The sequence below is a fragment of the Phaenicophaeus curvirostris genome, chromosome 1 (genome assembly GCF_032191515.1).
Source record: "Phaenicophaeus curvirostris isolate KB17595 chromosome 1, BPBGC_Pcur_1.0, whole genome shotgun sequence".
Lineage (NCBI taxonomy): Eukaryota > Metazoa > Chordata > Aves > Cuculiformes > Cuculidae > Phaenicophaeus > Phaenicophaeus curvirostris.
The window spans coordinates 28,690,935-28,717,602 of record NC_091392.1 but is presented as its reverse complement, the minus strand read 5'-3'; the positions used below and the strand labels follow the sequence as shown (position 1 = coordinate 28,717,602).

The following is a 26,668-nucleotide window of genomic DNA, read 5'->3' as shown; positions in this document are numbered from 1 at the left end:
TTTGCTAAGTCATACAGTACCTACTACCTACATAGCTTTTAATGAAGTAACGGGTGATTTGTGTAGATGTGAACCTTTCCTTATGTGAAATTCTTTACAGGTTCATGACCCAGATTTGATTCCATCTGCTTTATCTCTACTCAATCAACAGCAACTCTGAGATCTGATAAAAGAAAGTTGGTAGCAGGTTAAGTAATCTCAGCATAACACTTTCTATTATGAAGTACAACTCTATTTAGAAACTTGATTGTTGGCAACAAGCCTTTCATCTTCAAAAAAGACAAAGAACTAGAGCAAGAAATGTTGTTCTTGTTTATAATTGAAAAAAAATTATTCCATTCAGAATACACATTAATAAAATTCACTTCTTATCTGCATAGAAGCATAGCCCTTAGGAAAATGTCAATACCTGCCATAATATCTAAAAATGAGCATGACAGTGTCAGGTTGATGACACCGCGCTGAAGATACTGGCAGAACAGGGTTAACATGAAGTGATAGCACTTTTTTTCTCTCTTCCAGGGGAATCACTCAATGACAACTGCCTATAATTAGCAAGTCAATTAATAACTGATGAAGCCACAAGACAGATTTCCTTGAATCTGAGCAATTCCGGACCTTCATTCAGAAAGAAATACCTCTCCACACCTCACACGGAAGATACACCAGGGCTGTGTTTTCCAGAACCGGTGAGAATTAATCTGTCAAACAGTGGCTTTTCTTTTTTTTACTCTAAGAGCTACAAGAAGAAAGTGTGAAGAACTGCCACTCAGCCCTCTATAGTTATGGTGCTCCAGAAACAAAGATAGGGGCACATATAGTCATAAGTGATAAAGCTATTCAAGAAGTGTCTGCTCTTTTACACTTTGACATAATCTGTATGGATACACATTTAGAAAGAACTTTTTAATTGCCAATTTCTGACATAAAGCATGTCATTTTAGAATTTAAATCAAATACTTGTGGGCTTTTTACTTAGCTGCATGGTATTTATTTCAGTTTTTAACTATATTTCTGCATTCTTAACACAGCTGTATTTTCAGAGCCTAAAAACACTAGAAATGGTCACCGTTAACTCCCCGAACCACAACAAACCTACAACGTATTAAAGCCCAAGGATGGCCCAATTTTTTTTGTACTGAAGAAAGGAAGAAGTTCTTTAAATCCTCTTCCACTTTTGAGGAAAGATGGATGCACAGAACTACTGTATTTTAATATCTAAGGGGTTTATGCATAATATTAATTGTCCATTACAAATAATTACTTAGTTTATTTTCATGTGCAGTCAGTAATCAGATAAAATGTATTCTAAATAAATACCTGAAGTTAGCCTACATTACTTACATCATCTCTCTGTCACAGATTTTTTTCTACCCTTTAACCTCATAGGCCATATATATAATTTTGGTGCAATAGATTATATTGCTATTTTAAAGCCACCATGCATCATAGTAAAATCAATGGGACTATAACATAATGAAGCTTAATAACCATAACTGTATTGTTTATAAAAGATATTTTTCTCCTGCAGTTTGAAATCTCCTGCAGGGAGCTGGCTTCTTCTCCCAAGTGACAGGTGACAGGACAAGAGGGAATGGCCTCAAGCTCCGCCAGGGGAGGTTCAGGCTGAACATCGGAAAAAAATTTTTCACGGAAAGGGTCATTGGGCACCAGAACAGGCTGCCCAGGGAGGTGGTTGAGTTACCTTCCCTGGAGGTATTTAAAAAAACAGGTGGATGAGGTGCTGAGGGGCGTGGTTTAGCGGTTGATCGGAATGTTTGGACTTGATGATCCTGTGGTATTTCTGACCTAGTGATTCTGTGAAAAAAATATTCTTTAGCATTAGCTAAATTACAAAATGAAATTATTTCACTTTTTTATTATATAGAACTTTATTATGATATAATAACATTTTAACTAATATGTAAATGTATGCCTATCAAGGAGATACTTTAATTGCATATATAGTCTATCATAAGAATTCACTTTCTTTATGCAAGTATACTTTAGCTGATTTAATTATTTGGCTCTCTAATTATGAAGTCCATACCAATCAAGTAAAATTAAGCACTGCTATAGTCTAAATTTCACATGTCAAATCATTGGATATGTTTTTGTCTGATTACCATGTTAACTAGAAAGGCAGATTTTGAATGAACAACAATGAGAACATGAGATTAAGGGCAAAACCCAAGAAAACTTTCATGCAGGTCAATGGTAGTCTGTGCTTTTCCCTAGATCATTTCTTCATTGATTAAGAGAAAAAGCAGTATTTATTTGGCTTTAACTTTTATTTTCCTATTTTTAATTTTACCCAAACTTTTGGAAATGTTGTTCTCTCTTACCCCACTCATCATCCCACCCCTGCAGCACAGGTTTATACGTTTTTGGAGGGATAGCTTTGACTAACTGCACAGCTGGGATGAGGAAGGATTTCCATTTTTCTTATGGAGGCTAGTACAGCAATAAGTCTTACTCTTTTGGCTTTTGAGTTTGCTTCCCTAACACACAGAATCATAGAATAGTTTGGGTTGGAAGGGACCTTAAAAATCATCTAGTTCCAACCCCCTGCCATGGGGTTCCAACACCTCCCACTAGATCAGGCTGCCCAAGGCCCCATCCAACCTGGCCTTGAACACCTCCAGGAATGGGGCAGCCACAGCTTCCCTGGGCAACCTGTGCCAGGGCCTCACCACCCTCATTGTGAAGAAATACTTCCTAATGTCTAGCCTAAATCTGCCCCTCTCCAGTTTATACCCATTGCCCCTCGACCTATCCCTATAAGCCTTAATGAACAGTTCCTCCCCAAACATCCTGAACACTGTCCCATCAGACACAAGTTATTATATCATGCAGCAGGGAAAGCTCATAGGTTCACTTTGGGAAGTTTACAATGGTTTGTATTTGCAGCTCATGTTGATGAACATTAAGTACTACCAGAGACTCTACGAGCCACGTCATGGGGGCAAAGGAAAGCCAGGGTTTCACCAATGAGCACTGAGGCTACAGAAAGGTGATGTGACATCTTTCTGGCCTGAGGTGTTCTCCATCCCTGCTCCAGGCAAGAAGACCTGAAACATAACCAAACGTGCGTCAGCCTCAGCTGTTTTTGTTATACCTCTCTGGGTCACATTTGAGAAAAAAATTTTATACCCATGCTAAAAGAATGGGAGAAAATGGAAAGGCCACACGGCCTTCTTTTCATCCTAGAGTATTTGCAATCTGACACTTAAATGCTATTATTACATATATGCTCGTTTGTATGAAAACTAAACAGTAGCCATTTAAAAAAGAACAAACAACTCCTTCAACTTAATTTAAATGCAGAATTAAAAAATTTTAGGCAGAAGGGGAAAAAAAAAAGACTTATGACAGCCACAACAATGTAAGTTCCAGTGAGTCAAACAGGACTGGTTTTGGGAAGTTTGTCCTAATCAATCTTAACAGTTTGAAATTTATTCAAGAATCTGGCATTACTTAAATTCATTTTTCAGCATAAGTGATTTTCTAAAGTGTAAAATAACATTCTTACAGAATAAAACAAAAAATCATGTAGTCCACAATCTTAGACTCAAAGTGAATACAAGTGATATATCGTATTCATAAAATAGTAACCATTTTATAATAGAATTCTAGTGCTACCACTGTTGCAATAAGTACATTAATTTACATTGTTTGCTAATCTTCAGAAATGTTTCATACTAATATTAGGCAGGACTGAAAGCCTTTCTCCAAACAAAGCAGGGAGTGTGAAATCAGAGCTACGTTTCACTTTAATCCACTAGAGGGTACCCTGCCCCAGTCAGGGCTCCAGTACTGAATTCATGTAAGATATTCAACATTTTCTTCCTTTTGACCTGTTGATAACCAACTATTTGTATTTTGCTATTGTTCATCTTTTATTACAAAGTAATTCCTTCACATAAAACCATATATATGATTAAAACAAAACCTTCTTCTCACAACATCTATTCCATTTATTGTTTTGTATAGCTAGAGGAAGGCATGATATAATTCAGTGCACGTCTCTTATACTGAAAAAAATCTTGAATTTTTTTTAGCCTTCATAGTTTGTAGAAAAAATAATAATTCCTCACCTAACAGTAGGACACAAAGGAAGAAGGGAGAAAGAAAGGAAAAAGGGAGGGAGAGAAGAAACTATTTGTACAGTCTAGTGTATATAATTAGATGGTCATAAATGACGGAGTCAAGTATACAGAGATCAAAATTGACTTTATTTAACGCACCTCTTCCTCAGATTATTCTGAATTTTTGTTTCTCAGAAAGATGTTTCACTGCTCTTACTTTCTACTGGTAAATGTATGCAATGAAATTTAATATTCTATAAAATTTGGAAAAGGGGAAATATGAAAGATCCTTTACTTTCTTAAACTGGAAAAAAAAGAAAGGAAGAAAGAAAAGCAGCAAAACTGGGGGGTGGGAGGCAGCTTTTTTCCTGGGTGTTTTCTACATGCAATATTCTCTGAACTACAGCAGCCTTTGCAGAACTTCAGTGATCTCTAATCAGTTGTTCTGAACACAAATAACATCACTATATAGCCTTAAAGAAAGGAGGGGAGGGGGGCGAGAGAGAAGGGGAGAATCTAAACCTCCCAAGCTGTTCTGTACAAACACAAAGCATGCCCTGTAACTCCTACAAATCGGAAGATATCTGGAAGCGTGCAAAGGCTTGTTTCATGTATCCATACCCAAAGCAGCAGTGTCACGTAACAGACAGCTTCCCACGGCCAACCAGGCTGGCGCAGCCGCGTGTACTACGCGGCATCTGGGCACGCTGAAGCATTGGCTCCTCTCTGGGGAGCGGAGGGGGCTCAGTTATTAATGACCGCTGAGCAGGCAGCACCATGTCAGTTTGACAAGCGAGCGGGTGAACGATGCACCACTAACCACCATGGAAACAAGGAGAAATAAGAAGAGCTAGCAAGCATCTCTCTCTCCCTCCCCTCCTCTCTCTCTCTCCACTGGATTGCGAGCTGCAGTCAGCCAGGCAGCAACAGCGCTCTGGCAAACATAAGGGATCTCAGCTGGCAGCACAGAGTCTCTCATGTTGTAGGATAACAATAGATACATCTTTGTATTATATACCATTAGAAACATGCACACACATTGACTCTCACACACACATACATGTATGCATGTCTATTCAGACTCTGGCTTTAATACAAGTATGTGGCTACCTGAACTAAGGAATCAAAATTATCGAGATGCAAGAACTCCTCCAGCTCTGAAACTACTCTTATTATAGGGTAAGTTCCTCTTTATTTTCAATTTTATCCTGACTTTTATCTTAGCATGTAAACTCTTTCCCTTTTCTTCTTTTTGCAAAGTTATTTTATTAGCGTATTTTCACATTTTACTTTCTGAACAAAAATACAAGTGCAATTTGCTTTTAATGCCAGAGATGATCTAAATATGCTTGAAAAAGTATCAGATTTGTGCATTTGTTAGCTTGAAAGAACATCAAAGGGTAAAAAATTATACAGGGAGAACATTTCCCCTCATGTCTCAGATGCAAAATCAAATTACACAGTTGCTCTGTGTTGTGAGACCAATAAAACAAGATATAGGACAGCCTCTTTTCTTTTCTCCAATGCTAGGGTTAAGGAAAATGCTGTTTATGTCAAGACCTAAAAACCACTGAGCAATGAGGCTGAATGAGCATATTACAGTTATTGAATTTCTGCCAGGCTACATCTTAAGGATTGTGGCAAATGACTTCGCTTAAAAACACCCCCTTTCCAGTCAGAAGGAACAGTGTGAATGTCTGATTACTGATGCAGCTGGAACGGACGTGTTAGGTAAAAAGGATCACATTAAACAGAAGAGTTCTAATCTTCTTTGGTAATTAACAGGATCACAGCAGAGTGGCTCTGAAGTATATTTTCATGTAAGGAGACTGTTCAAATCCATCACTACAAAAGCTTTGCCTATTTTAGTATATGAAAGCTAGGAACTGTTTGTCTTTGCTTTCAATGTCTTTGTTTTCACATGTCTAGTTGGAGTTTCTCCCCAGCACTGCTGTTGAGAAAGAGAAGAACCCAACATAGCAGGATGGAGGGGGCAGTAAATGCAGGGGGCTAGAAAAAAAGGACAGTAATTTTCTAAGTAACAAACTTAATCAACATAAAATACCATGCCAGTACTACTTTTGCCTAATGTGTTTGTGTTTATGTATGTGTAGGTAATTTCTTTCATGCACTATAAGAGCACCTCAGTATCCCTTCAGATGAAAACACATTCAGTAAAGTCCATCAGCATGGATCTGTGATTCATGCATCAGTGAAAGCCAAAGAGATTTTACTTTACAACACAAAAAGACAGGTTAGCTACCTAATGCATGCTTCAAAAGGAAAAAAACCTGCATGTTTTTGTTTGCTTTTTAGAACACTATCCCTGTGTTAAAACCAGCTCAGTATTTACATTATTTCTCCTACCCCTTTTTCTCTCCCATCCCCTCACTCCTGCACACACCTTGGAGAATATCATAAAGAATCTATTTCCTTGCAGCAGTGCCATTATTTGCTTGTAATTTTAGAGTTACTATGTTTTGAGAAACAAACATTGTGAAACAACCATCAACAGATTAGCCAATGGCCGTAAGCCTGCCACCTTTCCATAAATGTCAGGAAATGGGTAGCTTAACAATATGTATGGTAAGAAGTCAATTAATTCAGGTGACCTTTGTAAATGGTGACAATAAAGCAGCTCTGACAATATGCCACAGCATTCGATATTCCCTCTGGAAAATGAATGAGCTTAAGAAGAGGTTTCCTTTTCAGAGTGCAAAATGAAAGGTATTGAAGCATTAGCTGCTGCTATTGGCAAGCTTGCTTCCTGTATTTCAGATGGTCTATGAAATCTGTTTAAAGCACGCTGGCTTATTTCACTGTGAACCACAACCTCAGCTTCAATTAATTAAATATCCTGTTTTCACTCACATTGCATACCCATTTTAGCTGTTGAAACAAGAATTTCAAGCTACTGGTTTGGACTTTTACAGACTGTGCTACACAATAAAGAGAGAAAACCCGATTCTGATTTCTTCATGCTATATGCAAAGGACCACTGAGATGAAACTTTTTCTATATACCACAGTACATGCTTTCCTTTCCTGAGTCTTTATCCTCACTGATTTTTAATGTAACAATTAAGTAAATAAGAGTAATTTTACACTAATGCATACTGGGTTTTGTCACATATACGCTAATATGCTACTTTAAAATATGTAGTTATGCCAAAGAGTTTCAGAAAAAAATTGGTCATTCCAATCATACATGTATAGAGAAAACATTCTGTAGATGCATCGTCTGAGTACACAGTATGGCCATTCCTAACCAGCAAAGCAGTCAAAATGTATGTTGACTGTCTTCTGGTCAACACTCCCTCAAAGCTCCTGCAATAATGTTGTAGTGTCAGAAAATGACTGGCTGATGTTGTTATGGCAACCCCGAAGTACCACCTTTCAGGGTGGTATATCTGAGCATGACGTGACAGCATGCCTGTTTGGAGTACCCAGAAGCAGGTGAGTATGTCTCCCTTGCATCAGATATAGACCAGATCAACTAGGCAACGTTGCTATCTGTGATACAGATCAAAAATATGTGCAATCCTTGTTAACTGATCAAGAATGAACAGCTTATGGAAATACTCATGTCCTGCAAATCCCTTGTGATCACTTATCCCTTGACACTAGAGGACAAAATTAAGAGTTTGCAAGTGAAACCAAACCATTTAGCAGCGTTGAAACCACTTTCTTTGAGTCATCCCTGATCTTTATTACAACAATAATGATTCAAAACAAAAGCTTTACTGCTTGGTGATAATCACTCTAACTTTAAATGGCTGGTGTTTAATAGCCAAATTTTAGAGTATCTAAAGCAATAAAAGAAGATAAGCAGTAAAAAACAGAGTTCTATCCTACTTCTGACAGAAAAGTCACCACAGATAAACTGTTAAACCTTTGTTGAAGTACAGGCATATGTTTTTAGTGAGTTATGGTACATCAATGTTTTAATTAATTTTTATACCTTTCTTTCAGAGAGTACCACTAACAGCTGAAGGAAAAAAGACTCTTGAAAGAGATTTTGTCAGAAACTATCATAAAAAGCCCTTCCACTTTAAATTCCACAATCTCTACTTAATATCAACTAGCAAAAACTGACAATGGAAAACTAGTGTCAGACATAGCGCTCAAGGAACTATTTTCTGAAGACCAAAACCAGATAACTTCTAATTTTTTCTTAACAGAAACTAATCAGAAGTCTTCAAGCCTTCATGCTACTCTGAAAATAATATTAATTTTCATTCTAACAATGCAACAAGCAATTTAAATCTTTCACTTTACTAAAGCGAAAATGCCAGCAGAATTTGAGAAGAAACAGTAGTGACAGATGTCATTAGAAAGGTCATTAAACACATCAGTATTAAGAGAAAAATCAATGCTTCTCATTATAACTGTAATGTAACTGTAAAAACAAATTACTGTGCCTTTAACTTATTCAACTGACCAAACTGTTAAACACTGATATTGTGAAATGACATTGTTCATAAAGAACTTTCCTCAATATCCTTGATGCCAAAAACTATATTTAAACAAACAATACAACCTTCAGTGTTATACAAAAAATCTATATGTAATGTCAACAAGGTTTCTGCAATAAATTCATATCCTCAGCTGACCTGAACTTACAAAGTTTTATTAGCACAGAACGTGGTGCTACACTCATCTGCACCAGAGAAATATCCAATTTGGATATCAATAAGATTATTCCACTTCGGGTTCTTTGTGGAGTAGCTGAGTGTGACACCTACTAAGAAAGCACTTTCATAAGGGTGAAATACAAATTTCTTTCACGATTTTGCTTGATCCAATTATCCTCTCACAAGAGAATTTCCTGTTCTTTATACATGGAAGGCTATGATTGTAATAAATCAAACATAATAAAAACAATAGCCAAGAAATTAAAAAAAAGATAGTCAACGCGTGCACATTTGCTTCCCTCAATATTTAAAAACATGTTCTAGTCTTACAAGGCAAAGGAAATATTATTTGATAAATAGGATTATATTTACCATCTCATTTACTTCTATTTTATGTTTTCTTAGCTTTAATTTACAAACTGCTTGGAAGAACAAGCTTCAGATATGCTCTCACCCCATGTATTCCTAAACTCAATGAGTAGTTTTCTGCAAAGCACAAACAAATGCAAAGACATTAAAAGAAAGGGGAAGTTTAATTTCATAAACACAAATTTATCCAGCATATCTTTGAAACTATTATCACTATATCATTATCAAACTATAACAGAATTGTTTAGGTTGGAAAAGGCCTTTAGAATCATAGAATCATAGAACAACCAGGTTGGAAGAGACCCACCGGATCATCGAGTCCAGCCATTAAGATCATGAGTCCAGCCATAAAACTAACACTGCCAAGTCCACCACTAAACCATGTCTCCAAGCACCACATCTACACATCTTTTAAATACTTCTAGGGATGATGACTCAACCAATTCCCTGGGCAGCCTGTTCCAATGCTCAACAGCCCTTTCAATGAAGTAATTTTTCCTGATATCCATTCCAAACCTCCCCTGATGCAACTTGAGGCAATTTCCTCTTGTCCTATCACTTGTCACTTGTGAGAAGAAACCGACACCCATCTCACTACAACCTCCCTTCAAGTAGTTGTAGACAGTGATAAGGTCTCCCCTAATCCTGCTTTTCTTCCGACTAAACAACCCCCATTCCCTCAGGCACACTCATAACACTTGTGCTCCAGACCCATTTAGAAGTATTTCTTCTTCACAAAAGATTTATCTCAATAAAACTCACTCTCTTTCAGCTTGCCTATTCCCTGTAACTGCTTGGGCAGAAGCAGTAATGCTCTAATTCAAAGGAAATAAGAAATAAGATCTCTGTATTCCCATTATTTCTATTCAACTCCTGTGTTTCTGGATTTCATTAAAATATCTGCCCCAAATTTAATGGTAGCTTAACTCCACTGACCTCTGAATTAAAGCAGAAAAGAATTTTTGCTTCTTTTCTGTTCTCAACTCCCACAATCTCAATCAAACTGCGAAATGTTTTTTGACAATACTGGCATAAAAGAAATTATTTAGCAGTTCCATTTCCTGCATAAGCACCTGTATTTAGAGGCAAACACTGCAAAGCTGAATAAAATGCTACAGGGGATATTCTTTCAAAATATCTGCTGATTATTAGTATTACCCTCAGCGTGCAAATATCAACCACTCTGCTAGGAAATACTTAAAAGTCTCTAAAACATTCAGTGTAAGACCCGTAAAAATCTTAAGTTCAGCGGTACTAAAAATTCCCTGGACATCCAGCTACCACTGTGGAGAGTAAAAAAAAAAATTTAGAAAAATATTATTTATACAAGTTTCTGCCTAAGGATCAGACAATTTCAGGAATTACCTGTTGAATAAATTAGAAAATAAAAAAAAAACAACAGAATAAACATGAGGTAATAGAACACAGAATGAAAAGCAAAATTGTCCACTGAAACTTTTTTAAAATTACCCTAGAATAGCCATCATCCTGGATGAGATAAGATGATTTTCCAAATAATCTTTTCAAAGGCAATGTGATGGTCAGATATTAACAGGGCTCTTATAGTGTGGTTGGAGGAAACCACAGCTGACAAGCAGGTTGATAGCTTTGTCATCATGGTACTAAAACAAAAAGTCATCCTTATTCAAGACAACACAAGAAATATATCTCTGACTTGGGAGGCACTGAAATAAGTGCAAATGTTTAACTTGTTCCCTGAATAAGGATAAACACAAATGTCTTCTACTTCTGTTTTACATAGTGGCACATTGCAGCTGAAAAGGGAGATATATATGTGTTGCTATTTATATCATATTTATGTGATTTATTCTGCACCTAAATTCCTAATAAAATAGCTCATCTGGACAGTAATAATTTTTATGCAGAAACAGAGACTTTTCTCAAAGATTTTAGCAAGTGTCACAGTAGCTGTAAATCAAAGGACTAGAGATATTACTTTCTTCAACACAAGCTCATTTCTGTGGTCAATTTCTCTCAAATCCCTAAACTTCCCCTCCCTGCTGGAAAGGGGCCTTCTCTAGAGGTCATGTCAAACATGAGCAATTTTTGCAGATGGCACTTAACAGTGAGCTAATTCACAGTGCTTCCACCGACGTGCAGAATTACCTGCTGAGTTCCCCACACCAGCAGGCTGCTTGTTGCAGGCCATGGAAGGAGCAGACAGGCAGCAGAGTCTGCTCTGGCCAAGGCTCACATCGGGGCTGAGCCTTCCAGAAAAACCTCTTCTATGTGCAATAACAGTTCCAAACCCACTGCACAATACAAAACCGCCTTTTTTCATGTGCCCCATACAGAAATCAGGCATTGATTTAACAATTCTTCCTCCCCTTCCAATGCAAAAATACGTTTTAGAAACAATACAATGAATTTATAAAGTACAATATCTTCTCTTATAAAATTCTAAAAAAAAAAACTAATCAAAAAAAGTTTTTCAACATGGAAGTGGTGCTTCATTACCACTGTAGCTTGAGGAACATGATTTACACAAGTCCCATTTAATACAAGTTTATAACAAGAGAGTTACTTAGGTTATCCTCTAAGCATAACGTTTTAAGTTTATCCTAGATATATTCAGTGTATTACACCCTTTTCATAGAATCATAGGATAGTTTGGGTTGGAAAGGACCTTAAAGATCATCCCGTTTCAAGCCCCCTGCCACGGGCAGGGACATCCCAGTAGATCAAGCTGCCCAAGGTCCCATCCAACCTGGCCTTGAACACCTCCAGGGATGGGGCAGCCACAGCTTCCCTGGGCAACCTGTGCCAGTGTCTCACCACTCTTATTGTGAAGAAATCCCTCCTTATGTCTAGTCTAAATATGTCTCTCTCTAGTTTATGCTCATTGCTCCTAGTCTTATCACTACAAGCCTTTGTGAACAGTCCCCCTGCAGCTTTCTTGTAGCCCCCCTTCAGGTACCAGAAGGCTGTTATAAGGTCTCCTCAGAGCCTTCTCTTCTCCAGGCTGAACAGACCCAAATCTCTCAGCCTTTCCTCACAGGAGAGTCACCCCAGCCCTCTCATCATCTTTGTAGCCCTCCTCTAGACCTGTTCCAACAGCTCCATATCCTTCTTATGTTGAGGATTCCAGAACTGGACACAATACTCCAGATAAGGTCTCACAAGAATAGAGGAACAGAGGGGCAGAACCACCTCCATCAATTGACTGGCCACACTTCTTTTGATGCAGCCCAGGATTCGGTTGGCCTTCTGGGCTGTGTGCATGCATTGCCGGCTCATGTTGAACTCCTTAAATCAGCACCCCCAAGTCCTTCTCTGCAGGGCTGCTCTCAGTCACGTCATCCCCCAACCTGTATTGAAATTGTGGAATGCCTCGACCCAGGTGTAGGACCTTGCACTTGGCCTTGTTGAATCTCATGAGGTACTCACAGGCCCACTTCTCCAGTCTGTCCAGATCCCTCTGGATGACATCCCGTCCTTCTGGTGTGACAACTGCACCACTCAGCTTGGTGTCATCTGCAAACTTGCTGAGGGTGCACTCAATCTCGCTGTCTGTATCACTGATGAAGATGTTACACGGCACTGGTCTCAGTATGGACCCCTGAGGGACACATCTTGTCATGAATCTCCATCTGGACATTCAGCTGTAGACCACTACTCTTTGTATGTGACCATCCAACCAATCCCTTATCCACTGAGCAGTCCACCCATCAATTTTTGAATATATACTTGTTCCTCCACTAGACACACCATGCTAACCTCAAAGAAAGTCATGTGAGAGTGTATAGCAGCTATTTTATGACATCCTCAGAATACAGTAATTTCACTACTTCCTTAATTTTAATTTTTTTTGTCAGTTACTTTTTGGTAAGCCCAAATAGAAGTCTAAAACTACACCACTTGAAAGATATGGATGACTAATGACCATTATACTGGTTTATACAGGTATCCTTATGGGGTGAGAGAAGACAAAACGAGGTAATTGCAAATATAATGATCTGTAAAGCTAGAAATGTTTGTCTGAATAGCAATTTTACCCAGCACGTATAATTCAGGTAACATATTCTTCTGAATATTACTTTGATATAGATTATGGAGTCATCAATATTGTGTCAGACAAACACATTTCCAGTCATTTCATTTTTATTTTGCAATGAGAAATGAAAGGGATATTCAGCGTATTACTCTAGGCTTAGAGTCTAAACTCCAAACTCAAAAAAACACACAAAAATAAGCACTCTGCCCTCTATAGGAGCAGCTGTTGAACTCAATGTTTCCTGGGCAGGAAGAACAGCCAGCCATTCTGTGGAACTGCACAGCAATAGTCCTACATTTTTCACTTCCACAGACCCAGTAATAATTTGCATGTTTGGACACACATCATACAAGCCCTATACTCACTCTGACAGGAAGCGATCCCCTTAGTTATTAGCGCATAGAGTAATTTTAATACAATAAACTTAGCTCTATATTTCAGTGATGTTACCTGTAAAATAGTGCATTTTCATAATTACACTTGCTATCAAGAACCTATGGTTCAGAAAAAGTCTTAATGTACTTGGACCATATCCTCACCACTGCTGTATTTCAGCTGCAGGAAAACCAACACATTTGTGTTCACACTGGTACAGATGCTTTCACACCTTTAAAGCATAACAAAAAACAAATACCAGTTTTCATTATGTCACAGGTACACTTTCTTTTTATAACACACATTCTGTTACTGCTAACCACAAAAAAACCAAAAAACAAACAAAACCTGCAAAAGTTACATTAAAACAACTTTAAGATATAAATCAAAGAAAATCTGATTAACTGCAACTCACTTGATATCTATTATTTTCTCATTTGCCACAGACAGTAAAACATAAATTGCCCTCTCCTGTACCTCTAAAGCTGGTGATACCATGTATTGCTGGTGATATCTGATGTGTTCAAACACCTCAGTAAAACTAGGCGAGATCGAAACCATTGTGGGAGTCTCAACTAAAATTGTTATTTTTTTATTCTTTCTTGATTGTTTGTTAATTGTGTTTGTTTCTGCTTTCCCATTAACATTGTTTTATAGAGTTCTGTGTAAAAGTAATTATAAGAGAAGCATCAGATAAAAACAAACAAATTAAACTATTACCATTAAAACTTCCATCCTACATAAAACAATCCAGAAACCTTTCTCAGACAGTCCTTAGAATTGCCATCTCTGAGTGTAATTTTATTTCTATTTATGGTAAACGGCAAAATTTCCATCAATACCAATAAATGCAGAAGAGACCTGTAAATGCTTTTTCTCTTTTCTTTTTGATATTTTCCTGATTTTTCTATCTAGAAATACAAAATTCATTGCGCTGCTTCATTTCAACGAAGTAAAAGATAAAAATTACTCATAGAGAACTCTTCTTCCACATGTTATGGTACAGCCTCTTTATCTAAAACATCTAGGTGGACATCCAAAAGTTTCTGAAACTGATTTCCAATAAAAGGAAATCTATCTAGACAGTTACAAGAACCTTTGAAATTGCAGTCCATATTGCCTAGAAAAGCTGGTAAGGTGGTTTTTCAAATGGAAAACTCCGAAAGACACTGGAAACAAACTTAGTTTTCAACTTCTGGTCAAATGAAGTTTAGTTAAATAAAATTATACCAAACATTTGGCAACTAGTGTACATTCTGGTTTGCCTGTGTTAGGAGAGAGTTAACATTCAGAAATAATAAATAGCATATTGCCTTGATGAGGAAAAGCAAATCTCTTCAAAATTAAATAGCATCTTTCCTGGAAATATTACTCATTGACATTAAAATGATGTTTCAAAATGGAAGCACATGGTCCTCACTGTAACTTTTTCCTCATGGGTCTGTAGTAAACATTTTTCCATGAAGTGGAAAAATGAGCATCAGTGTTTACATCGCCATTTTTATCATCTTTGAGTAAATGGAATAAGATTATGCATATTCTGGTTTTAAGAGTTGCTATAAGTAATTTACTCAGGAAAAAAACCCAATAACTCACACGCACCCCCAAAAAAACCACCAACTACACTTATTTTGTATTACTGTGTCTACTTGACAAATGAATGAGGACAGTAAAATATTTTGTCCAAACAGCAAGGACATCAAGGATGTGGTTGAGTCACCTTCCCTGGAGGTGTTTAAGGGATGGGTGGACAAGGTGCTGAGGGGCATGGTTTAGTATTTGATAGGAATGGTTGGACTCGATGATCCGGTGGGTCTTTTCCAACCTGGTGGTTCTATGATTCTGTGATTCTATGATTCTATGACTGACCTGTGCTCTCAAGCTACTAGCCCAGATGTGACTGATACTGGGGAGACAACACAGTATTTTCCACTAATTTTTTAAAAAAATATATTTGAGAGAAATAGGTAAGCTTTAATGTCTACATTAAAGGACATTACAGGCATTTTCAGCATTAATTACAGTCATACTAGATTCTTTGATGCTCCATTTTAATGCAAGAAGTTATAGTACTTATTCCCATATGTCTCTCTATGATTTGGTATAATTTCTAACTTCTAGACCCATTAATAATCCATTTCACAATTACATTTAGAAGCTGGTCTGGAAAGGATTATATTATTTCTATGGTTCACCGATTAAAAATGTGTGATTTCATTTGAAAGTGGAAGTCAGATAAAGGTTTTTTAATTTCTGCTTAAGTATTTACATAAAAGAACTCCCTCTAATAAAGTTTACGTTTTAAAGATGATGATTTCCAGTTCTCCCACTGCCTTCAGAGACTTCTCAATGCAACCCAGATCCAGGTGCCTATTTTAGGCATTTAAATATTGCCTTCAGTAGGTACCATTCAACAATAAACTATGACTAAAACAGGGAAGTAAAATTGCATGGAATTTCAAAGATTTAATTGCTGAAGTGTTAAATTGCCCACACATTGTCCAAATTCTCAAGTATATTTAGGGTTCTTGGTCACCTCAATTGAAGTAAAGAATACGGATACATATACTTGGAGTTAGCACACTTGGAGTTATGCCAACACAGGTCCTGGCCTTCTGTTCCAAACTGAAATATCTCTTGCTCTTTTAAGGGTTAGAAAAACCTGTAAACTTTCTAGTTTTCCAGTGTTATTCTTCATCACTGCTCTGACAGTTTCTGAGGTTTACCAGAAGTTCACAGAAAGCAACAAAAAATCCATTCACCTCAAGTGAATGTGGATTAAGTCTTTGTAGCCTTCGCTTTGTTTTATATGACAGTTCTTCAAACAATGCCTTGTTTTGGTACGCCATTTTATCAGCCCTACAAACACCACAAAGGCAAAAAAAATACAAAAAAAGTAAGACAAATTAAATAAAGGTTTATATAAGCACACACCCTACATGCCTGACACAACTATGTCAGGGAAACTATCATTGAGATTGTAGACTGTTTATTGACAAATAGGCAATGGTAAGCATATAAAATTTATGGTATAAATCCACTATCTGCCATTTAATCTCTCATGTACAGGTTAGCCAAACTTTCAAAAAGTCTGAGTAAATTTAGTGGAAGTCACCTACTCCATCATTAATTGAAATGTAGGTATTTTAATAGAAGTGATAAAGAGTAATCAGCACTAGTGCTCAGGAAATTGTTCAATCCCATAAAAAATGAAATATGCATTAGAATTCCTAAAAAATATTTTTTCTTGGCATATCAAGGTACAGTATTGAATCCAAATGGGTCAAAATCAACCATGATCTATGTGAAATGGGATGGTCAAAGGACAAGATTAGTAAATTCTGCATAGTAACTGATAAGAAATTCCAAAGTTTGATTTTACTTACTGCAAGATGTTCTGACCTAACAACTGATTTCTTGCTTCCAGCAGGAGGTTGGACTAGAGACTCTCTAAGGACCCTTCCAACTTGACTATTACATGATGCCATGATCCTCTCAGTAGAGGGGCTCGCTCCTTTGCCAACATTGTCTTAAGTAAAGATCGACAGCACCACTGCTCTCAGCCTGCTTAGATGTCTTAGTATGACTGCATCTGATGAGAGCAATTAAGACGTTACCAGAGGTGAAAGACACTGTCCCATCTGTCTTGCTACATGTTTTGAATTTGGTCTATGAGCCAGTGGTATGGAGTAGGTGAAAATTTTGAGAAGGCAGGCAGTCTGATAGACTGCAAACAGCTATAAAAGAAATAAAACTCCATTTAGTCAGAAGGCAATACTTGCTTTGTTGTTAACTACCAAGAGAAGAGTAATTTGACCACATCCCAGTGAGATACTAAAAAATTGTTTAAATGCCCTCCTATCTTGTTTAAAATTTTTAAAGTAACACACTGTATTTATTCATATTATAGTAAACAGCTGAGACGAGAACAATACCCTGAAGCACTACCGTCTTTATTTGTAATCTGTGTATTTCTGCTCAGCCAGGTGTTTAGTGCATTCCACAGATCTGAGGGTGAATATACTACAGTGTTATATGCAGTCGTGAAAATACAGCACTAATAGTCATGAATTAGAATTAGCACAAAACTACTTCATAATAAGCTCTAAACTTTGCTTTTCACTTCATATAGCTGATATACTTAAACTGTTTCACTCTTTACATGATTGCAACCTGGAACAAGGTTCATGGGGAGTGATTCTGCTGAGAAATCTTGCCAGTTTGGAGCTATTATTTGTGCTGAGTTTCTCAGAATCATCTCAAACATCAAGATTCATCCAGTAATTACTTCTACTAGAGTAATTTAGGAAACATGAACCAGTCAATTAGATTTGCCTAAAATTTAGAGTAACCTCATACAGATGATTAAATGAACACAACGTTTAGTCCTAATCTTTGAAAAAAGACAGCAATGTGCAAATGCTGACAAACTAGAACCATGCTACAATCCCATATGTAACTTTGCTGAAGCCATGGCATATAAATCAGGGCAGAAATAGGCTGCAGCACTGAATTCCAGTGTTTTCTTTAATGTTACCAGGGAAAAACATAAGGGAGTCCTTTCATTTCTCAATTCTGAACATGCACAACATCATTGTCATCATATTTCCTTAGTACCAAGTTTAGAGGGAGGATCTGGAAGCCCTTAACATACTTTTCTCATATTAGAAACCATCTTGAGCAGATAGTTTGCATTTCTGTTTCTTAGCATGACTAATCAACAATTTGATACTGTTTTCAAAAAAAAAATTCTGAAAAAAATAAATTACATTGCTGATATTGATCACTGGTATTATGACAACTCAAATATTCCAACACAAGCATACGCTAAACTCAAAAGAAGTTTTAGAAGAAAAACAAAGACATTTTAGAAAGACTAAGCATTTCACCAAAACAGTACCAATATAATAGCATTGACTATGTCTTATCTACGATCTTTACATTTGTCTCACAAAGTCTGCTTGTTGCCATTCACTGAGGTTAAGTATTTGAACATAATTCAAATCAAAATGCTAATAATTTTATGGTATCTCATAAAATTATTTCCTTTATTAACTACAGTGCATTTCTCATTATGCAACAACTTGCAGAATTCATTATCAAACATTTTCCAAAAAAAAGCAAAAAAAATTTTGCCTTAAAAACTCCTGCTCAAGCCCTCAGACTTGCAGGAACAACCGACTATCATCTTCCTAAATAACTGCTGGCTTTTCGCTCAAACACTCATATTCAAGACAGATGCTTAGAGGAATTTGAACAATTACGGATTGTCACATTTAAGTGCAAAGGACAACTTTTAAAATTTTATTACATTCTGTTTATATGACCTGATAATCACATGCAGCAAACATGATCAGCACTTAAAGCAACTGCAGACGTATCTTATGGACAGTAAATATAGAGAGTTTGGCAGGGCAAAAAAAGTAGATTAAGCTTAGAAGCTCAATCCTAAAATGAATCCTTGATCCATGATTCATAAAAATCTATGGAAAGATTCAAGGTAAAAGCAGATCTTGTTGTTATGTAGATATTATAGCGGAAAACCATAAAAAACAATTTGAGAATATGAAACTATATATGATGCTGCTTTGCACATTGCCAATTTACATGTGTTTTATTCTTGGGCTTTTTCTGCAAAATGCAAAAAATCGTTACTGTAGCAACTGCCACATGTTACTCAGTTTATTTCTGAGATACAGAGCAGCCTATAACAAAATAATACTGTGCACTTTTATCAGGATCTCTCAGCATCACAGAGAATTGGGAACTAAGTGTCACAACACATACACATATTTTATCAAAGTTTTAAGAAGGCATATTAAAGAAAGATTATTTGTATATATTTTGCATGTATCTTTTTGCAGTCCCACTTTCTTTATTGCTTTATGTGTAAATTAAAAACAGAGATTACTAGTCTCATGGAGAAAAACACATTCTGTCCAACCTAGCAGTAGCTTTCTGCATTTTCTTTTTATTACAGTTCTAGTAGACTTATATACCGAACAACTAAAACTTTCAAAACTTCTTTAATGATGTAGGAGATATCTTCCAAAGCTTAATGATAAGGTAGATATTCAATTCCCATCATCTGTCAAAGGTTAAGGTTTAGTTCAAAGTAAGAATGAAGGTATTTAACCATTAAACATTAATTAGCTATCCTCCCTCCCCAAACAACGCAAACTCTATTATGTTCCTAGATCCAGAATAATTTATGAGGAGATATCTCGCAACAGTAGTACAAAAAATCCACCATGCTAAACAGAAGTTAGCCATTAATGAACAAGCCCTAAGGAAAATTCTGCCATTCTTTAGTATCTTGAAGGCTGCAGGAGCCCCTCTGCCCACCCAGAGGATGTATGGACATCCATCTGATCCACAGCTCAAGTCCTAGAGGCAGACCTTTTTCCAAGCAGTCAGAACAGGAATCAAGTCAGTATTGATAACTTGTAGTTTATAGGTCAAGCTATGAATCTAAAGCTTATATTCCCATCTCCCTTATTTTTCTCCTGTTTTTTAATGTGAAAATGTTTTTTGGATAGAAAATACTTGGTTAAATTCTGACTCTTTGTCCAAATACAGGATTGTGCCCATTCAGGTAATAGAAATATTTCTAAATTTGTACTTGAAATAGAATAATCAAAATTCAAAAGTCTTTGGATTTAAATAAGCATTTGTATGTTTGAATATTCTTCCCACTAGCTATTTTCACAAGCTCTAACCAGTAAATGCTGCTCTGCCTATTTTACTTATCCCTGCTGATTTCTTCTATGTCATCAGATACCTCAGGAAACAATACAAAAGCTGAGGAACAGCTCAACATAGGAAAACAGATACATTTTTTTCTGCATCTATCAAAGATGGAAATTTTGTAAAAATTAGGAAGAATGGCTTTTGGCTAAAGCTGCAAATTATAGATTGACAAGAAAAACAGTAGCAGTTGTAGAAGACCTGGAGTTTTGGCAGGTCTAGTATTACAGGAACACCTTGGATTAGGAGGGTAAAATGACAAAGGCTAATTCTATATTTAGGTTTTGGGAAGAGTTCATACTAAAAGTGACTCAGACATTAATGAAGGCTTCTGAGATGTCTGTGGATTGAACTGAGTAATACATTAATTTCATATATAGCACATATACCTACACATGTTGGGCAGTTCAGATGCTAAAAGCACATGCTTCCCTCGGGAAGCACATAATACATATATTACAGATACATAAAAATAAGCACAACAAACTCAGGTGCAATGCTACGCTAATCCAGGACACACACATACACACACACACACAAGTGATTAGTGTCTTGCAATTTAAAATAATTTAGCATTAGTAATACATAAAATATATTATTCTTTTGATGCTTAGTTTAATCAAACTACAGAAACAGAATAGCAGGCAACATAGAGACCTTTTTTTCTCTTTTTTTTTCCATTCCCTTGGGGCAAAATATAGAGCAATCAATTGTAAATTAATTGGGGAAAATTTGTTTTGCATAGCATAGAGAGGCAAAACATTAATTCAGAATCATTTGCTTAATGGCATTTCTAATATGTTATGCATGTATACAGCCTAGTTCTTTATAGTGAGATGCAAAGCAATTACCAAGGATGTAAATACCGATAAACCATAATCTATATCTCTATTAAAGAAGTAAACCCGAGTCAAAATACTAGATAATCTTTACTTTCTACCAAGGAATATTCAGAGTAGTTATTTGAGTATATCAAATCCTTCATTAATTAATGTGAATTTATAGCAATTTTATTACACTTAGGTACATCCAGTACAGATACATAAAGCCAACAGCACAAAGGTTGCATGTTGTACAACCTAACTGTTTGTGAGCATTCAAGTCAGTGCTAGCTCTCCATATATTACTTCCTTTACTTCTTATTTAAACCTAATATCTTCTCTAAATACACTTTCAATAGAAATCAGTACTGGGTTTAATGGTATACAAATATATGTCTAGAAATTGCTCTCTTTCATTTTAAGTGAATCCTACTTATGGTGTGTCTTGTGTTGGTACAGATAAATAAACAGATAAAATAAATATATGAAATATACAAGATAATGAGAAAGAATTTTTTTTTAAAAGCCTCTCTACACTTAACAGTCTTAAACACGTCTTCAAGGGAAAACACAAGCACATAAAGTAATAAAAGAAATTATGTATAAAAATAAAATGCATTCTGCATTTTACTGGCCTTAAGAAAACTAATCTTAATTTTACTTACTGAATATTCAATTCGATTAAAGCCATTCTTGCACTGATTAAATGTCAAAGCCATAGACACGTTTCAAAGTGAGTGGGCAATAATTTGATGTTTATAATGAACCTTCCAGATGATTTACCTGTGCAATATTTTTCTATTCTTATCAATGAAATTTCATGATCTGGTGTCTTTAGTTGCAGCTTCTTTATTATTATATGTTTTAGTTTAATAAAATATCATTTTTAATTTTAACCATAGAAGCAAACTAATGCAAACCTAACCTGACTGTGACTACTTTTCTGTCAGTAGGCACGGAGGAAGGAGCAGTCAGAAATCTTATTGCTTATATAAAAAAGGGTGGCTTGGATGATTTTTGCTTATCATATCATAAATGAGATTTGAGAAACCCATATTCAAATTCCTGTCCTCAAATCCACCGTTTTCACAGCCAGAGGCTTTCTAGGTCAATGTGGTTATCTTAGAAAGATAAGGTTTTTGTGACTCTACAAGTCTAAGCTCCAGAGGCACTCTAGGTCCATGTGGTTATCTTAGAAAATGAAGCTACTCACTACACTATTCTATAATCTATGCCTAACGAGACACAATTGAGCCCTTAGGAATTAATAGACTTTACTAAGTGGCATAAAAAGCATCTCTCAGCAGAAAAAAGACCTACTGTGCACTGAACCATTCTGTTCAAGTTCTTTGGATATAAAAATTCAGGAAATAGTTTACAAGTATTTCTAGAATTATTTCTAGTATGTTTTAGAACTTAGGTCCATAGCATAGGAAGATGAACCTGGTTTTACCAGCAAAAAGTATTTGGAAATATTTCATTACTAAGACATCTTGAATGATATGTCAGGAATGTTTTCAAATTTGTCTGTGTGAATAAAACTGTGTTTGCACAAAAAGCCGTGCAAAACAAATTTTGGGTCCATTACTTGAAATTATTCAGCTGCAAAGCAAATTCTGGTTTGGATTCAACAAAATTCAAAAAAATAGTTTATCAAAAGTGAGCCATTCACTTAGAAAGTGGTTACAACAGAAAGTACTACAGAAAGTAAACAATAAATTCAGAATATCAAACAACAAATATGAGCTATTGCATTTACTCAAATAGCTTAAATGAAAAAAAAAATTAAAAGACATATCTAGAAGTATGAAAATATAACCTGTTTTCACACAATTCATTAACAAAAAGATAAATTTTCCAATTAAACATTAGCAGTTAAATTCTGTAATTTGGAACTAGTAAGTGAAATCTAATACATATGACAGCCCACTGCAGAAAGTAGGAAACATTGATGAACCAAAGAGATAGAGTTTAGGCTAGAATTTGAGATCTTTCAGATAATGTGAGATAAAAGCTGCGCTCTTGTAGCAGGCTGATGACATAGTAATTGCTGTTTTCACTTGTATTTTTGGGGCATAGAAAAGATATGAAGTCTAATTCTTTCCACATGGGTCCCCAAACAGCCATTAGACAGATAGTCCTCAAAGGACAAAGCAATGATTTTTTTTTTTTTTTTCTGAGTTTAAATTCACTGAGTAGAGCAGAAGTAGAATTAAATTAACATCAATTCAGTTTTACTTCCAGTGCAGTTAACTTCCAAAGACGGTGAGCAAGAGAGTGACAAAACAGGGGGAGAAAAAAAAAAATCCTTTCTTTCCCCTCATCTTACTCTCTCCTGTCTGCCTCTAGCAGACAAAAACAGTTATAACTTTGAACTGATAGCTTCCAGAATAAATCAGCTTTAATTTATGATAATGTTAACACTTTAAATTGTGCTCAGAATTCTTACCATCAAGGAGGAAGTTAACAAATTCCACGGCTATTTTACAAAGCTAAGCTGCAACTGAAATGATCAAATGTAAAATATAAGGAAAAATCGTAGTCATGCTGCAGAGGTTGAGATCTTCTCTTGACAAATACACCACTTCTAAACTCTGAAGCTGACTGGCAGGCAGAGCATGAACATTACATATGAGCACCCCTAAAGTCAGGACGTGCAAGGCTGGGAGATATGGATGGAGCTACCTCGAGTTGAATTCCAATCAGGAAGTCTTCTGAATATTTTCCAATCCCAAAGTTAAATGAGACCACAATTAATCTTAGCCAGATTCTAACACATGTCCAAATTAGAGAATACACTATCTGTATTTTCCTTTCCTATGGTCAATCTCTGCAACTTTACTTGTCACTCTACTGACAATGTCTATTTTATGAAGAAATAGATGTGGTATTGCAGCAAGTGTCAGTGTTCCATTAATATTTGTCACATCAGACAGAAGCTGCTGAAATCTGATGATCAGTTGGAACATAAAAAAGGACATTTAATAAAGCCTGTATTAAGACAACTGTTGCATTAGAAGTATGTTGCCTAATAGAGTCAAATAATTACCTGCATTTGTCTGGTACCTATTTGTAAAATTCATCTAATGCTGAACCATTTTTTCTACAACATGCAGAATAGAAGCCTAACACCTCTAATCATTAAAATATCAAACTAGTATGTGTAGCCTCTAGAATTAAGGATTTTTTCTCAGTGAAACAAATTCTATTTCATGCTTATTAGCTACTCTTATTTTTAAAAGAGAAAGCAAATAAAACCATGGTGAAAAATTCTTCGAGTGACTTTTGTAACAAAAATATGATAGACTCAGTAGCACTAAGATAGGAATGAGCCTGTTCCAAAACAATCTGCCTAAACTAATTACCAAACTAATGAATGCTAATTATTTCAAACCTTAATAACAGCTTGAAAAATATGCTATTTCACAATTAAGCAAATGAAGCAGAAAGATTTTTATTCACTACACTGTGCAGATCTTGTTGTTAGATTTCAAGGATCACGTTTGTATATAATCTACTATTTTATCTATACAGTAAAGCAAAATAAATCAAAACAAATCTTCCCATCCAACAAAAATAGTGAATTGTGAAGTTCTTTTATATTCTCTAACAAGTTCAGAGAAAAGAAACGTTGCCTTTCCTTAGAAGTTCTAAATATCGAGTCCATATACAGGGAAGAAGTATTTGGGGCCATCAATGGGAGCCCTTCTGCTTTAACAGAATGGAATTCTTATTTCTCTGACATGGTCACAAAGAGAGTCCTATAACAATTCCTGAAATAGCTGAAACCTTGAAAATAGTTTAGCAGAGTAGAAAGAGGAACAAATGAAACTCAATAATGTTTCCTATATCAAATAGACTAAGATACTAATAGCACAACCTGAAATCTGCTGTGAAACTTTTTTGGACTGGTGCAGATTACTACGTGACAATTTTCAAAGGAATACCCAGCTTTGCTTTATCCTCATCAATATGTAGCTACAATTTTCCATTTTTATTTCTTTGAAGGTAATGCTAAGTTTTTGCAACTAAATATCTATGCCTCCCCTTGCAGTAGTTTCTCCATCTTTCATTAAAACATTAGAGTAGTGAATATTGGTCTTCTGTGTCCATAAGGCTCTATAAAGATCAAGGAAATTAAAAGGGATTTAAACATCCTGACTGTAAAGAGACTTCATCTCAATAGTTTTTCAATATTTTTTTCCATGACAGGCTTTTAGTAACTAAGGTGGAACATAAAAATGTTTAAAATGTTTTAAAAGTTGACCCTTGAAGAATAAGTATTTGTAGAAAAAGAGCAACTAGACAGCAAGTTTATTTGTAACTTATAAATTATCATTCAATTCTAATGTTTAGCAGCTACATGGGAAATATGAAACTAAAACCCAGTTTTCAAGCCGAACATTTTTATGGCCTTTAGGGTATTTTACTTACTGCTTGTAATGCAAGTCTTGATTAATCCTAAAAGCCTGTTCCTGAAGGACTGCCAAACAAAGCTATTTCACCTCATAACTGCTCTAAGTTTGTACTCATTACTTCTATAACTTTCAAATGCTACTTCATCTTCCCTGGATGTAGCTCACATTATCTCTCATGAATGACAGGAGACAGGAAAGAGTATACAGGGAAATGTTTTCAGAAATTCTCAAGTTCTCAGCCACTCAGACGTGTTATTTTGTCTATTAATTCATAAGAACTGTCAGAAAAAAAGCCACACACTAAAGCTAAATTATCCTCATTTACTCGTTTAAATTGTGGTTAAACAAACTGACCTTCAATGCACTTCTACTGGTATTGGTTTGTGTATTGTATCAGCTAACTTGACCAAGTGAATTGGCTATTTGCTTTCAAAAGTATCTGCACCACCTTCCAAGCACCACAGCAAGAAAGTACATCTGCTTAGATTTTTATCTTATCATCTGAATCTCTTTTTTAAGATGCTGGATTAAATGCGCTTTGAGATGCTGTCTGACTGGCTTTAACATACTAGCTGAGGAAGAACCAGTTTCTTTGGTATCCCAACTGCTTTTATTTCTTGTGGAGAACAGCAGAAAATTCTAAAACCCCAAAAGCAATTTCTGAAGAGGTATTGAAATATCCATATCCCCTCCCAAAATGAGACATCATTCTATCTTTACGTTTCTACTTCCTTCTATTTCATTATGAGACGTACTCTAGAACTTACGTTATGTATCCATAGATCTTGTTTTCTTCAAATGCTCCCCAAGAAAGTACATAGTGCACACAGTGTTTTTCCACTCTGTTTGCCTGTTATGTTTTTTCCACACATGCTATTACATTTTTTCCATTAGTACTAGTTAGTTTCCATGCATTCTCCTAGTTACTTGAGGAGAACCGTTCATTAACTCAGTGAAAACCAGCAGCAATACAATGGGAATATTTCTGAGAATATTTTTAAGAAAAAGAATAAAAGTTTTGCAATTAAATCATCATATACCCCTTCCTAGTTGACACATATTCATGTATGTGTCATGTACATTGTCATGTACATACATGGAAAGAAATAACTCTGTGTTTTTCAATATACATAACTACTCCTCATCGACCATTAAATGATATGTCACCATACTTAATATTTGTGCAAATGACTAATAACTAT

The 26,668-nt window shown here is 35.8% G+C and overlaps 2 protein-coding genes across 3 annotated transcripts in view; one reads left to right on the top strand and one right to left on the bottom strand.

The window, feature by feature from the left end:
* IMMP2L (inner mitochondrial membrane peptidase subunit 2) overlaps positions 1-26,668 on the bottom strand; it is a 570,080-nt gene that overhangs the window by 212,311 nt on the left and 331,101 nt on the right. The window lies entirely within an intron of this gene.
* The window catches only part of LRRN3 (leucine rich repeat neuronal 3), a 35,694-nt gene continuing 13,711 nt past the window's right edge, over positions 4,686-26,668 (top strand). Inside the window, exon 1 of the mRNA XM_069851170.1 lies at positions 4,686-5,267. The gene's annotated coding sequence lies outside the window, so the exon portion shown is untranslated. The remainder of the gene's footprint in view (positions 5,268-26,668) is intronic.